The sequence below is a fragment of the Mirounga angustirostris genome, unplaced genomic scaffold (genome assembly GCF_029215605.1).
Source record: "Mirounga angustirostris isolate CCGP_5_RB_7025 unplaced genomic scaffold, mMirAng1.0.hap1 SCAF_13, whole genome shotgun sequence".
Lineage (NCBI taxonomy): Eukaryota > Metazoa > Chordata > Mammalia > Carnivora > Phocidae > Mirounga > Mirounga angustirostris.
The window spans coordinates 77,910,018-77,923,728 of NW_026991721.1; the positions used below are offsets into that span (position 1 = coordinate 77,910,018).

The 13,711-nt window shown below is 35.3% G+C and overlaps 1 protein-coding gene and 1 pseudogene across 12 annotated transcripts in view; one reads left to right on the top strand and one right to left on the bottom strand.

Annotated features, from left to right (window-relative positions):
• CNTN5 (contactin 5) overlaps positions 1–13,711 on the top strand; it is a 1,392,146-nt gene that overhangs the window by 953,396 nt on the left and 425,039 nt on the right. The window lies entirely within an intron of this gene.
• LOC123857636 (V-type proton ATPase subunit D-like) lies at positions 10,710–11,454 on the bottom strand (annotated as a pseudogene).

Below are 13,711 nucleotides of genomic sequence, written 5' to 3' on the forward strand. Positions count from 1 at the left end.
ACCCCTCCGATTTCCCCCGCTTCATTCTTCCCCCCCGCTACCTTCTTCTTCTTCTTCTTCTTCCTCTTCTTCTTCTTCTTCTTCTTCTTCTTCTTCTTCTTTTTTCTTAACATATATTGCATTATTTGTTTCAGAGGTACAGATCTGAGATTCAACAGTCTTGCACAATTCACAGCGCTTACCAGAGCACATACTCTCCCCAGTGTCTATCACCCAGTCACCCCATCCCTCCCACCCCACCCCCCACTCCAACAATACTCAGTTTGTTTCCTGCGATTAAGAATTCCTCATATCAGTGAGATCATATGATACATGTCTTTCTCTTTTTGACTTATTTCACTCAACATAATACTCTCCAGTTCCATCCACGTCGTTGCAAATGGCAAGATCTCATTCCTTTTGATGGCTGCATAATATTCCATTGTATATATATACCACCTCTTCTTTATCCATTCATCTGTCGATGGACATCTTGGCTCTTTCCACAGTTTGGCTATTGTGGACATTGCTGCTATAAACATCGGGGTGCACGTACCCCTTCGGATCCCTACTTTTGTATCTTTGGGGTAAATACCCAGTAGTGCAATTGCTGGATCATATGGTAGCTCTATTTTCAACTTTTTGAGGAACCTCCATACAGTTTTCCAGAGTGGCTGCACCAGCTTGCATTCCCACCAACAGTGTAGGACGGTTCCCCTTTCTACGCATCCCCGCCAACATCTGTCATTTCCTGACTTGTTAATTTTAGCCATTCTGACTGGTGTGAGGTGGTATCTCATTGAGGTTTTGATTTGGATTTCCCTGATGCCGAGCAATATTGAGCACTTTTTCATGTGTCTGTTGGCCATTTGGATGTCTTCTTTGGAAAAATGTCTGTTCATGTCTTCTGCCCATTTCTTGATTGGATTCTTTGTTCTTTGGGTGTTGAGTTTGATGAGTTCTTTATACATTTTGGATACTAGCCCTTTATCTAATATGTCATTTGCAAATATCTTCTCCCATTCTGTCGGTTGTCTTTTGGTTTTGTTGACTGTTTCCTTTGCTTTGCAAAAGCTTTTTATCTTGATGAAGTCCCAATAGTTCATTTTTGCCCTTGCTTCCCTTGCCTTTGGCGATGTTTCTAGGAAGAAGTTGCTTTGGCTGAGGTCAAAGAGGTTGCTGCCTGTGTTCTCCTTTAGGATTTTGATGGACTCCTGTCTCACATTTAGGTCTTTCAACAATTTGGAGAGTATTTTTGTGTGTGGTGTAAGGAAATGGTCCAGTTTCATTCTTCTGCATGTGGCTATCCAATTTTCCCAACACCATTTGTTGAAGAGACTGTCTTTGTTCCGTTGGACATTCTTTCCTGCTTTGTCAAAGATGAGTTGACCATAGAGTTGAGGGTCCATTTCTGGGCTCTCTATTCTGTTCCATTGATCTAGGTGTCTGTTTTTGTGCCAGTACCATGCTGTCTTGATGATGACAGCTTTGTAATAGAGCTGGAAGTCCGGAATTGTGATGCCGCCGGCTTTGCTTTTCTTTTTCAATATTCCTCTGGCTATGCGGGGTCTTTTCTGGTTCCATACAAATTTTAGGATGATTTGTTCCATTTCTTTGAAAAAAGTGGATGGTATTTTGATGGGGATTGCATTGAATGTGTAGATTGCTCTAGGTAGCATTGACATCTTCACAATATTTGTTCTTCCAATCCATGAGCATGGAACGTTTTTCCATTTCTTTGTGTCTGCCTCAATTTCTTTCATGAGTATTTTATAGTTTTCTGAGTACAGATCCTTTGTGTCTTTGGTTAGATTTATCCCTAGGTATCTTATGGTTTTGGGTGCAATTGTAAATGGGATGGACTCCTTAATTTCTCTTTCTTCTGTCTTGTTGTTGGTGTATAGGAATGTCACTGACTTCTGTGCATTGATTTTATATCCTGCCACTTTACTGAATTCCTGTATGAGTTCTAGCAGTTTTGGGGTGGAGTGTTTTGGGTTTTCCACATAAAGTATCATATCATCTGCAAAGAGTGAGAGTTTGACTTCTTCTTTGCCAATTTGGATGCCTTTGATTTCTTTTTGTTGTCTGATTGCTGTGGCTAAGACTTCCAATACTATGTTGAATAGCAGTGGTGATAGTAGACATCCCTGCCACGTTCCTGACCCTAGGGGGAAAGCTCTCAGTTTTTCCCCATTGAGAATAATATTTGCTGTAGGTTTTTCATAGATGGCTTTTATGATATTGAGGTATGTACCCTCTATCCCTATACTCTGAAGAGTTTTGATTAAGTGGACTTAATTTTTAATACAATTAAATAAACTTAGGAAATACATACTTCATTATTTAAAAATTGGGGGACTTTAAATGATTGAGTAAAGGATGTAAATTAAATGGATTGTTTTAGATTTCACACATAACTTACAGGTCTGTATGTTTCCAAGGTAAAATAATTATGCAGAATCAAACAACTGTAAAACTTATGTAACTGAAATTTCTTCTACACCCTTATACACTTTTATATGAAGAGAAATTGACAATCTGATGGTGTCCGTGTTGTGCCTTTGTGTTGATATATATTCAACCCAGTATTTGACATATTTTTTATTTTGACAGCTAATTTGGAAAATGGCCTGAAACATTATCAAAATATTCAGATGTATTTGATTCACTAAATCAAAAGTAAATAATGTTGCTTATAGTTCTGTGCTGTGAATATGAATGGGCCCTAATTCTAATTCAATCCAGCAAAACTTACTGAATACCTAGTCTACATATGTATGTTGTAGAACTAAAATCATGAAGGAGGTATAGTACTCTGTCTTTAAAAATAAAATAAAAACTGAAATTAAAGCAGCTAGTTTTCACCTATCTATAATCTATTTATCTATCACCTATCTATTATCTATCATCTATCTATATCTATCTACTATCTATCTACTATCTATCTACTATCTATCTAATTATTTATGAAATGAAATAGAAAGAAATACAGTAAGTACCAAATAACTCAAAGTTGGTTAACCAGGATATATCACTTCTAAATTAATCTAGATCAGTTCTCAAACAGGAAGGATTTTCACTCCCAGAGGGTTTTTGATATCTAAAGATATTTTTGATTGTTATAACTGGTATAGGGGCAGGAAAGGGTTACAAAATGCTATTGGCATGTAGTAGGTAGAGGGTAGAGGCCAGGGATGCTGGTAAACATCCTACAGTGTGCAATACTGTCTTCCACAATTATCTGGTCATAAATGTCAGTAGTGTTGAAATTCAGAAACCTTGATCTAGATCATAGGAAGCTTACTGCATTAAAATAATATTCTATTTAAGCAGGAAGTTTATACAATTTGTACAGTTTAGTTTTTAGATCCTCAAATTATTAGTATTACTGGAGAGTACTCTCAGAAATAAAGACACTGAATAAATTAAAAAACTACTATTTGATAAAAGAAAAATTGGAAAGGAAAGTTATAGGAGATGAACAAAGAAGAGTATGGTATTTCAAAGTTATTAAAATTGGAATGGCCTCATATAGGCCAGCACCCTAGTGTTCTCATAAAGATACTGCTACACTATCTAATCATAAGGTATTTATTTAGGCATAGTATCACAACAATGCCAGCACTATTAAGATCTCCTTGGTCACCTTCCACATACACATTTTCATTTTTTCTCCTGATGCAATCACTGGTGGAAATATTGGTGTAGGAGAGTGCTTGCCCATGCGTAAAGCACAGCTATCATGCTGTGTTTTAAAATTGTGTTAATCTTGGGCGCCTGGGTGGCTAGGTTGGTTAAGTGACTGCCTTCGGCTCAGGTCATGATCCTGGAGTCCCGGGATCGAGTCCCACATCAGGCTCCCTGCTCAGCAGGGAGTCCGCTTCTCCCTCTGACCCTCCTCCCTCTCATGCTCTCTGTCTCTCATTCTCTCTCTCGCAAATAAATAAAATGTTAAAAAAAAATTTTAATTGTGTTAATCTTATCTGAGGACTTCATTAGAGAGTTAATAAAATCAATGTGTTGTTGCCATTCTATAGTAAAGATCCACCACTGGAAAGTATGTGCTCTTTTTCCCAGGTAGATTAAGCATTCATTTTGACAGCATTTCTTTGTAATTAAAATAAAAGGTCAGGCTAAGATAAAAGTAATAAGGCAAAAACTGTATAAAGAGGCAAAATCCCAAAATGGTGGTCTGACAGCAAAAGAACTAATTAAAAAAAAAAAAAAAAAAAAAGGATGACATGGTTTTCATTAGCAAGCGTTCACCACAAACTTTGAATCAATAGTCTCCAGTAAAATAAACAAAAGAAATAGAACTGTGCTTATAGTTTCTCCTAATTCATCATTTAAATTGTTTCTTTCATTTCCTTTCACACTTCCAACATTTGTGAAAACAACTAATATTTATATTGTTACTTCTATAAATTCTATTTACTTTATACCAAATGAATTGGCCCTATAGAATCCAGCCAACTGACTAGAATATTGATTTTTGCGGAGCACCTGGGTGGCTCAGTCGTTAAGTGTCTGCCTTCGGCTCAGGTCATGATCCCAGGGTCCTGGGATCCAGCCCCGCATCGGGCTCCCTGCTCAGCTGGGAGTCTGCTTCTCCCTCTCCCTCTCCCCCTGCTTGTGTTCCCTCTTTCGCTGTGTCTCTCTCTGTCAAAAAAAAAAAAAAAAAAAAAAATTTAAAAAAAAAGAATATTGATTTTTGCTCGTTTCATGTTCTTATCACATTGTCTATCTTCTATCATCTATCTATCTATCATCTATCTATCTATAATAAAATGCATATATCCCCAAGCCTTCTGAAAAAACTTCCTCATAAATCACTTGAATTATTTTATTTATTACTTCATAAAGGTCAAAATTATACCAAATATCTTAATTTCCAAAAGATTTATGTTATAACACATAGTAGGAAACATTTTCACTATTGCATTCATTCTCTATTCACTCAACAATTAGTTAATTGTGTGCCAGTCACTTTTCACAATACTGAAAGATATGGTGGCGAACAAAGTAGGTAAGGTTCCTGCCTTAAGAAAACTCACACTGTAGTGCAGAGACAACCAATAAGATATAGAGATGGAAATGGAGAGACAGAGAGAGACACACACCCACACACACAAAGAAAGAGATAAATTATTTTATAGAGGTTGTTTAGGTAATCTAGTCAGGGATAACTGCCCAAAGGGAGTCATTTAGGCAGAGAAGTGAAAGAAGTAGTGAGCACACAAGTATCTGGGAGAAGAATGTTTCAAACTAAAGTAAAAAATAATGCTCATGTCTTAAGTTGAAAATTGACATGAAGGCCAGTGTGGCTAAGATGGATTGAAGAAAGGAAAAATGGTGCTAAGGTTAAAGAGATAGCAGGGACAAACTCATGTAGGGCCTTATAAAATTTATAAAACTCTATTCCCAAAGGTTAAAGAAATAATATAAGAAAACATCTGATATCACTAATGATGAAATAACAAAACACTGTATTCATCATCAGAAAGAGATTTCTAAACTGATTGCTGGGCACTGTAGTGAGTTGGAAACTATTTTAGATGACTAGACCAATGATATGTGATAACACTTTGGGGCAATTCAAGATATCCCCAACAATATTTAATAGAAATATGACATATGTCTTAAAGTTTCTAAATATAAATTAATTTAAATAATTTAACTTCTTAAATAGATACCATTATTTGCACAGTAAGCATATGACACAGCCCCACTCTAGATGAATATATAATCTGGCAGGGAAGATGATATATACACAATAGAACAGAAAACAATGAGAGAAATAGTACCGATACAAGAGGAATGTGTTTTGTGGATGATAATTAAAGAGTAGGGAGACCATATAACTTATTTAATAACCAAATTGGAACATTTCTGCAAGTGAAATGGGGGACACTTAATAATCTTGTTGGGGAAAATGATGCCAATTTCACTGTTCCAAGTAAATTAGGACACAATGATACGTCTATAGAATTTCAGAAAAGGAGAGTTAATTGTAAATTAAAATGACTCCTGAAGTCTTCTTCAAGAAAATGACACCAGCATTTGGCTGTGTCTAGGATATAACTGGGTAGAAGGAAGTTGAGAATAAATTCTAGTCCAGGAAAATAACATGAGACATATCGATTTAAGAATCACCCTAAGATGAAGCTTTGATTATTGTGAAGAGTTGGAGATAATATTGGATGGTTAAGAAACAGATGGGTTGAGGTATAAGAGTGGAACAGACTAATAGATTTGAAATCTCACGAAAAAGTCTCATACGAGAGAGACACTTAAAATCTATTAGTAGGCATATGACATAAATAGAGTAAAACTACTCTTAAACTCCAGTTTGATGTGAGATGGGAATATTACAGAAAAACATAGAGTATAAAATGCATAGATATTTTAATTGTACATAATCTATATGTTGCATGATAAATTGGAACAAGAATAGTATATGGGTATATCACTGGCATGCAAAGTCAAACCCCATTTTTGCATAAATATATTTTTAAGTAAGATTAATGTTTTATGAGATTTTTAGAGTGACTGCTAGATTGAGTCTGCAAAGAGGGTGAACATAAAGTTATACACACACAAATATATATATATGTAATATATATATACATACTAGCATTTTATGTAAAAATAACCACTTATGAACACTTCCTATGTTCCTAAAATTATGTTAGCACTTTTTTTTTAAATGTTTTATTTATTTATTCATGAGAGTCAGAGAGAGAGAGAGGCAGAGGCAGAGGGAGAAGCAGGCTCCCCACCTAGCAGGGAGCCCGATGCGGGACTTGATCCAGGACCCTGGGATCATGACCTGAGCCGAGGGCTTAACCATCTGAGCCACCCAGGCATCCATGTTAGCACTTTTTATGAAATTTCTCCCAAAATTTTCTAAGCTAGGTATTATAATTATTTTATAGCAAATGAACAGAACTGAAGAAGTCAGGTAATTAGTGAAGACCACACAGCTGCTTAGGTAGTGGTGAAAACATTCAAACACATTTTTGCATTGGTATGAAGTCCATGACTTTTCTATGGTGCCACATTACCTTTCATGTGCTCACTGAATTGAGTCTCATGTGGCTTAATTCTTGCACAGAGGTCCTAGTTGAAATAGGAAGCTGGATACTTACTAACACGTCTCATTTCATTCTATTATGATCAGTATTAGTACCACTGACATTTTAAGCTTTTCCTTCCACTAAAAATAAGGAATGAGTACAAGAATTAAAAAAAAATTATCTTCCTTCTCTGCCCATTTTCTACTATGATGTATCCTGGTATTTCTTTTTTTAAGTTTTTTATTTAAATTCCAGTTAACATACAGTGTAATATTAGTTTCAGGCATACAATATAGTAATTCAACACTTCCATACAACACCCAGTGCTCATCAGAGCAAGTGCACTCCTTAATTCCCATCACCTATTTTACCCATCCCCCCATAACCATCACTTTGTTCTCTGTAGTTTAAAGTCTGTTTCTTGATTTGTTTCTGTTTTCCCCTTGCTCATTTGTTTTGCTTCTTAAATTCCACATATGAATGAAATCAGATGATATTTGTTTTTCTCTGACTGACTTATTTCACTTAGCATTATACCCTCTAGCTCCATCCATGTTATTGCAAATGACAAGATTTCATTCTTTTTAATGGCTGAGTTATATTCCATTGTGTATGTGTGTGTATATACATATATATATACATCACTTTTACTTTATCCATTCATCAGTCAATGGATGCCACATGGGCTGTTTCCATAATCTGGCTATTGTAGGTAATTCTGCTATAAACATGCAGTACATGCATTCCTTTGAATTAGTGGTTTCCTATTCTTTGGGCAAATACATAGTAGTGCAATTGCTGGATCATAGGGTAGTTCTATTTTTATTTATTTTATTTTATTTTTTTAAAGATTTTATTTATTTGACAGAGAGAGACACAGCGAGAGAGAGAACACAAACAGGGGGAGTGGGAGAGGGAGAAGCAGGCTTCCTGCTGAGCAGAGAGCCCGATGTGGGGCTGGATCCCAGGACCCTGGGACCGTGACCCTAGACAAAGGCAGACACTTAATGACTGAGCCACACAGGTGCCCCGGTAGTTCTATTTTTAACTTCTTGAGAAACCTCAACATTGTTTTTCACACTGGCTGCACCAGTTTGCATTCCCACCAAGAGTGCAAGACAGTTCCCATTTCTCCACATCCTCACCAGCACCTGTTGTTTCTTGTGTTTTTGATTCTAGCCATTCTGACAGGTGTGAGGTGATATCTCATCGCAGTTTTGCTTTGCTTTTCCCTGATGATGAGTGGTGTTGAGCATCTTTTCCTGTGTCTTTTAGCCAGCTGTATGTCTTTGGAAAAATGTCTATTCATGTCTTCTGCCCATTTTTTAGTTGGATTATTTGGGGTTTTTTTGGGTGTTGAAATTTTTAAGTTCTTTATATATTTTGGGTACTAACCTTTTATCAGATATGTCATTTGCAGATATCTTCTCCCATTTCACAGCATGTCTTTTAGTTTTGTTGATTGTTTCCTTCACTGTGCAGAAGCTTTTTATCTTGATGAAATTCTTGCTGTTGTTTCCCTTGCCTCTGGAGAGCTATCTAGAAAAATGTTGCTATAGCCAATGCCAGAGAAATTACTGCCTGTGGTCTTCTCTAGAATTTTAATGATTTCCTGTATCACATTTAGGTCTTTAATTCATTTAGAATTTATTTTTGTGCATGGTGTAAGAAAGTGGTCCAGCTTCATCCTTCTGCATGTTTCTTTCCAGTTTTCCCAGCACCATTTGTTGAAGAGACTGTCTTTTTCCCATTGCATATTCTTTCCTGCTTTGTCAAAAATTAATTTACCATAGAGTTGTTGGTCCATTTCTCTGTTTTCTATTCTGTTCTATTGATCTATGTGTCTATTTTTGTGCCAGTGCCATAATGTTTTGATCACCACAGCTTTGTAATATATCTTGAAGTCTGGAACTGTGATACCTCCAGCTTTGCTTTTCTTTGTCAAAATTGCTTTGGCTATTCAGGATCTTTTGTGGTTCTGTACAAATTTTAGAATTGTTCTACCTGTGTGAAAAATGCTGTTGGTATTTTGATAGGGATTGCTTTAAATGTGTAGACTCCTTTGGATGCATACACATTTTAACAATATTTGTTCTTCCAATCATGACCTTCCATTTCTTTGTGTTCTCTTCAATTTTTTAAATCAGTGTTTTATAGTTTTCAGAGTACAGATCTTTCACCTCTTTGGTTAGGTTTATTCCTAAGTATCTTATGGCTTTTGGTGCAATTGTTCTGGAAGTGATTCTTTGATTTCTCTTTTTGCTGCTTCATGATTCGTGTACAGAAACGCAACAGATTTCTGTACATTGAGTTTATATTCTGTGACTTTACTGAATTTGTATTAGTTCTAGCAGTTTTTTGGTGGAGTCTTTGGGGTTTTCTACATAAAGTATCATGTCAAATAGTGAAAGTCTGACTTCTTCCTTGCTGATTTGTATGCCTTTTATATATTTTTGTTGTCTGAATAGTGTGGCTAGGACTTCCAGTACTATGCTAAGTAACAGTGAGAGTAGACATTCCTGTCTTGTTCCCGACCACAGCTCTCAGTTTTTCCCCATTGAGCATGATATTAGCTGTGGGTTTTTCATAAATGGCCTTCATTGTATTGAGAAACGTTCCCTCCAAACCTACTTTGTTGAAGATTTTTATCATGGATGGATGTTGTACTTTATCAAATGCTTTTTCTGCATCTATTGAGAGGATCATATGGTTCTTGTCCTTTCTTGATTAATGTGGTGTATCACATTGATGGATTTGTGAATATTGAACCACTCTTGCAACCCAGGAATAAGTCCCAATTGATCATGGTGAATTATTTTTTTAATGTATTGTTGGATTTGGTTCACTAGTATTTTATTGAAGATATTTCTTGAGTTCCATTTAAGCAATTTGTGTGCAGCCACAAGTTTCTTCAGGTGATCCTTATAAATCAGACTCTTATTTTTACCTTTAACAGTAACTTCCTAAATCAGCAGTTTCCACCAAACAACTGGTTTGTATTCTTGGAATTTGCAGTAATCCCTATAGACATATAGTTTTCTATTTCTAAAACTGTATTTTTTAACTGTCTTGGGTTGCAAGGAAATTACAGGGTTTTTTTTTTTTTTTTCATCTTTAAGTCATTTTACTGTTTATACCGTAGTCACATTAAAATTGGCAGAACTCCCATGATAGACAAAACAAAGACCTGTCATTCAAGAAAAAACAGTGAAGGCTTCATAAAGTTTAAGAGAAGTACCACCGCAACACAAGGATGGTGCAGCAATCTTAGATGACAGTGCCAAGGTGTTTGAGCAGGTAGGAACAAAGGGTGCTACAGGGACAGTTGGCCTGAGGCCACTGCTGTTTCTTAAGAAGAATTTCTTAATATGCTTGGTAAGCAGATCACTTGTAACAGATGAAAATGGAGTAGGGTATCACTTCTGCAGAATAAATTCTGCAAGTTCCTGGGAAGTGTCTACAAATCTCATGTTGATAAATGGTTGCTGAATTATGATTTTGCAAAGGTATTCCCATGACCAACACCCAGGGAAATTTTACCACCAATGAAATTCTTAGGCCAAAAAATAAATAGCTACACGTACCAAGCCTACACATTGTGAATAAAATGGTGCCATGTTAGGGCTTGTGAAAAAACCAGAACAGGAAAAATTATTCAAACAGAAGATACTCATCCTTCTCTTCAGACAAAAGATTAACAGGATCCATCACCTCTCCAGCTGCCCTCCATTGCTCCGAGTCTTTCTCCAAATTTTCCTCGAGAATCTTTTCCTTCTGTGTTTTTTTTTTTTAACCTATAGAATTCTTCTCGCTCTCTCATCCAGCTCTCTGATGATATAAGCAAGACTATGTTCAATTCTGGGAATGATGGCATATTCAATGTCATTTACACAGTTGTTGGTTATCTTAATAGCTTCATCCAAAGTAACAAAGGAAGTCTGAAGGGAAGCTAGTTCCACCAGTAATTCCACTGCTTTGACATAATTCCTCTTTAATTCAGCCAATTGTTTCCTACCTCTGGCTAAACTAGTCAGTTTACAACTGTCAGTTCCTTCATGGTAATATTCAAACACTGGCAAAGTAACACCTGCTACATTATCTTTCTTAGCTAGAATCTTCACTAGGGCTTTATTTACATTTTGGATAACTGTGGTGTTGAAGTCCCCTGCTGTGAATTTGGCCTCAGCAAGAGAAAAGGCAGCTTCTCTCATCACTTCACCCATCAACATTTTAGTCCCTATTATCTTCTTTAGGATCTGTTGAAATCGAAGAGCTAAGGCACCAGATTTTTTTTCTTCAGGAGGTTTCGACCTGTCTGTGCTCCTTTTAACTGAAACTTCATGATGGTCTGTGCCATGCATCAGGGAAAGATTTTAATTTGGTCTTTACCCTACATTCTGATGGTGATATTTTGGCTCGGTTCCCCGACCAGGCAATTGTGGCTGCCAACAATCTCCAGCCACAGGATCTTCCTCTATGGGGTCAGCCGGTTGTCGAAATTATAGTATTTTTATTTCAGCTATTATAGTTCCTACTAGTCTTAGGATTTTGGAAAATATCACTAAGTCTATCACTAGAATTATTAATTAATCACTAAACTAGAAACAGGTTTAGAAGGAAAAAAACAATAATAAAGCCCATACTTGTGGAAAATATCTAAGTAATCCATATTAAACAAATAAGTCTGAACAAGTTGGGTTTTTAAGAAGTAAATCCCTTCTGTGTCCAGGAATTAAGATTATTAAACTTTAAGGCAATAGGGCACTAACCAAAGAAAAGCCAGTTTAGAAAACTGAAAACTTCTCGGCAAATAAGTAGAACAGATAAGGGGAAATATGGAAAAGTAATTAAGTCAGGGATAACCAATATATTTTTCCCATTCTAATCTTTTATGTCCAAAGTATATACATGCATGAATATCTAACGTTTGTATCTAACATGAATATTAGGCTCACAATAATGATCACAATTAATTATTTTAAGGATGTTAATTTTTAAAAGGCATATTCCTATTTTAAAATGTGTTCTTTAATTGTTCAAAAACCCCTATTATTCAAACTGGACCTTATCATAACATCTAGTTCATAAATAGATTTTGATGATAATTTGAAGAGATTGACTACTTGGAAGTTAAGATAATTATAAATGTAAATATAGGTAAATATAATTACAAAACTCAGAAACCACCTGACTTTTGCAGAAATCCCTTATAGAATTAGAAAGAGCATACATTTCAAATAGTTCTTGTACCATTTATATTATTAGTATAAATCATACCAACATTTCTATTTTTTCAAACAATCAACTAAAAAATGTCTAGCCAAAAGTTTCCTGCTACATGAATTCATACAAATAGAAGTTTGAAGATTTATTACAGTAATTATATCTCAACAGAGATAAATATGTATTTTATGATTAGGATTTTTTTTCTGAAACAGGTGAGCCATAGGGACAAACCTCCAGAGCAGAAAATAAACCATTTCAGTGCCTTTTGATAAATAGACAATATCCACTATTTCTATACGGTGCATGAGAATGTGACAAATAAATTACCTTCATTGAAGATTTGCATGAAGGATTAATGAGCATTAGTTAAGCCGTAAAAGCACAAAGAGCGTTTATGAAAAATTACATTGAGCGTAAGAAGTTGAGTGGGAGAGAATCTTATTATAATAGTTTATCTGACCTGAGATTCTCTACTGCACCTATGTGATAAATGTAACTTAAAAACAACCAAAATTCCCCATTTAACATGCAAAATTTAGGGAAATCACAACTCTAGAGGGTTTGTCCTCTGTGATTTACCTACTAGAAGGAGGATAAATCATAAAACTCATATTTGTTTCTGTTAATATTTATCCTGCAATAAGTCTTCAAATTTGCACCATAAAACTTGCATAGCATTAAATTAAAAGAGGTAAAGATATCTTAAAAATTCACCATCAATAAAAAATATTGAGTGTTTTGAATACTTACCTTATTAGTTTCCTTTTTCTTTCAATACATAGAACTAAATTAAAATTTAATTATTTTAATTGTATACAAATGACAAATACCTTTTGGGTAGAATATTTTACTGAATAACAGAAAAATCAGAAAACTTTTTTTTTTTTTTAATCAAGGTTTCCATTTTTCTCCCTTTGGAATATTACCCAAGATTAATGCTTTCTACTCATCAAGCACTGCCATCTTGTGGACTCTTTTTAATTCTAGAAAATACTGGTTAATATAAAAATTATAATGTATGGAACTTTTGGGCAGTTAAATATTTGGAAAATTCTGTAAGTCCTAACGTTAGAGGAGATAAGGAGTAAGTATCCATGTTTGTAATCATACATAATATTTCTTTTACTCCCATGGACATCTGCATTTTAGGCACACTCTGCTGCTATTTTATAGCAGGTTTCTGTGCCAGCAAGACACATCCTTACCATTTTACATAGTTAAGACTCATGTGGCTTTTTGACAGTTTAATTAGGTTGTGACTCAATAGTTAATAAGAATATCCAGAAACCTGCTTTTGTCTGGTGAATGGAATTTAGACACTGCTCTGATTAGTTACTATGAAGCATCAAGGTTTTAATTGGCAAAATTAGACCCCATATCATATATAACTCAACCTAATAAGTACTTGAAACCCTTATTACTTAGGT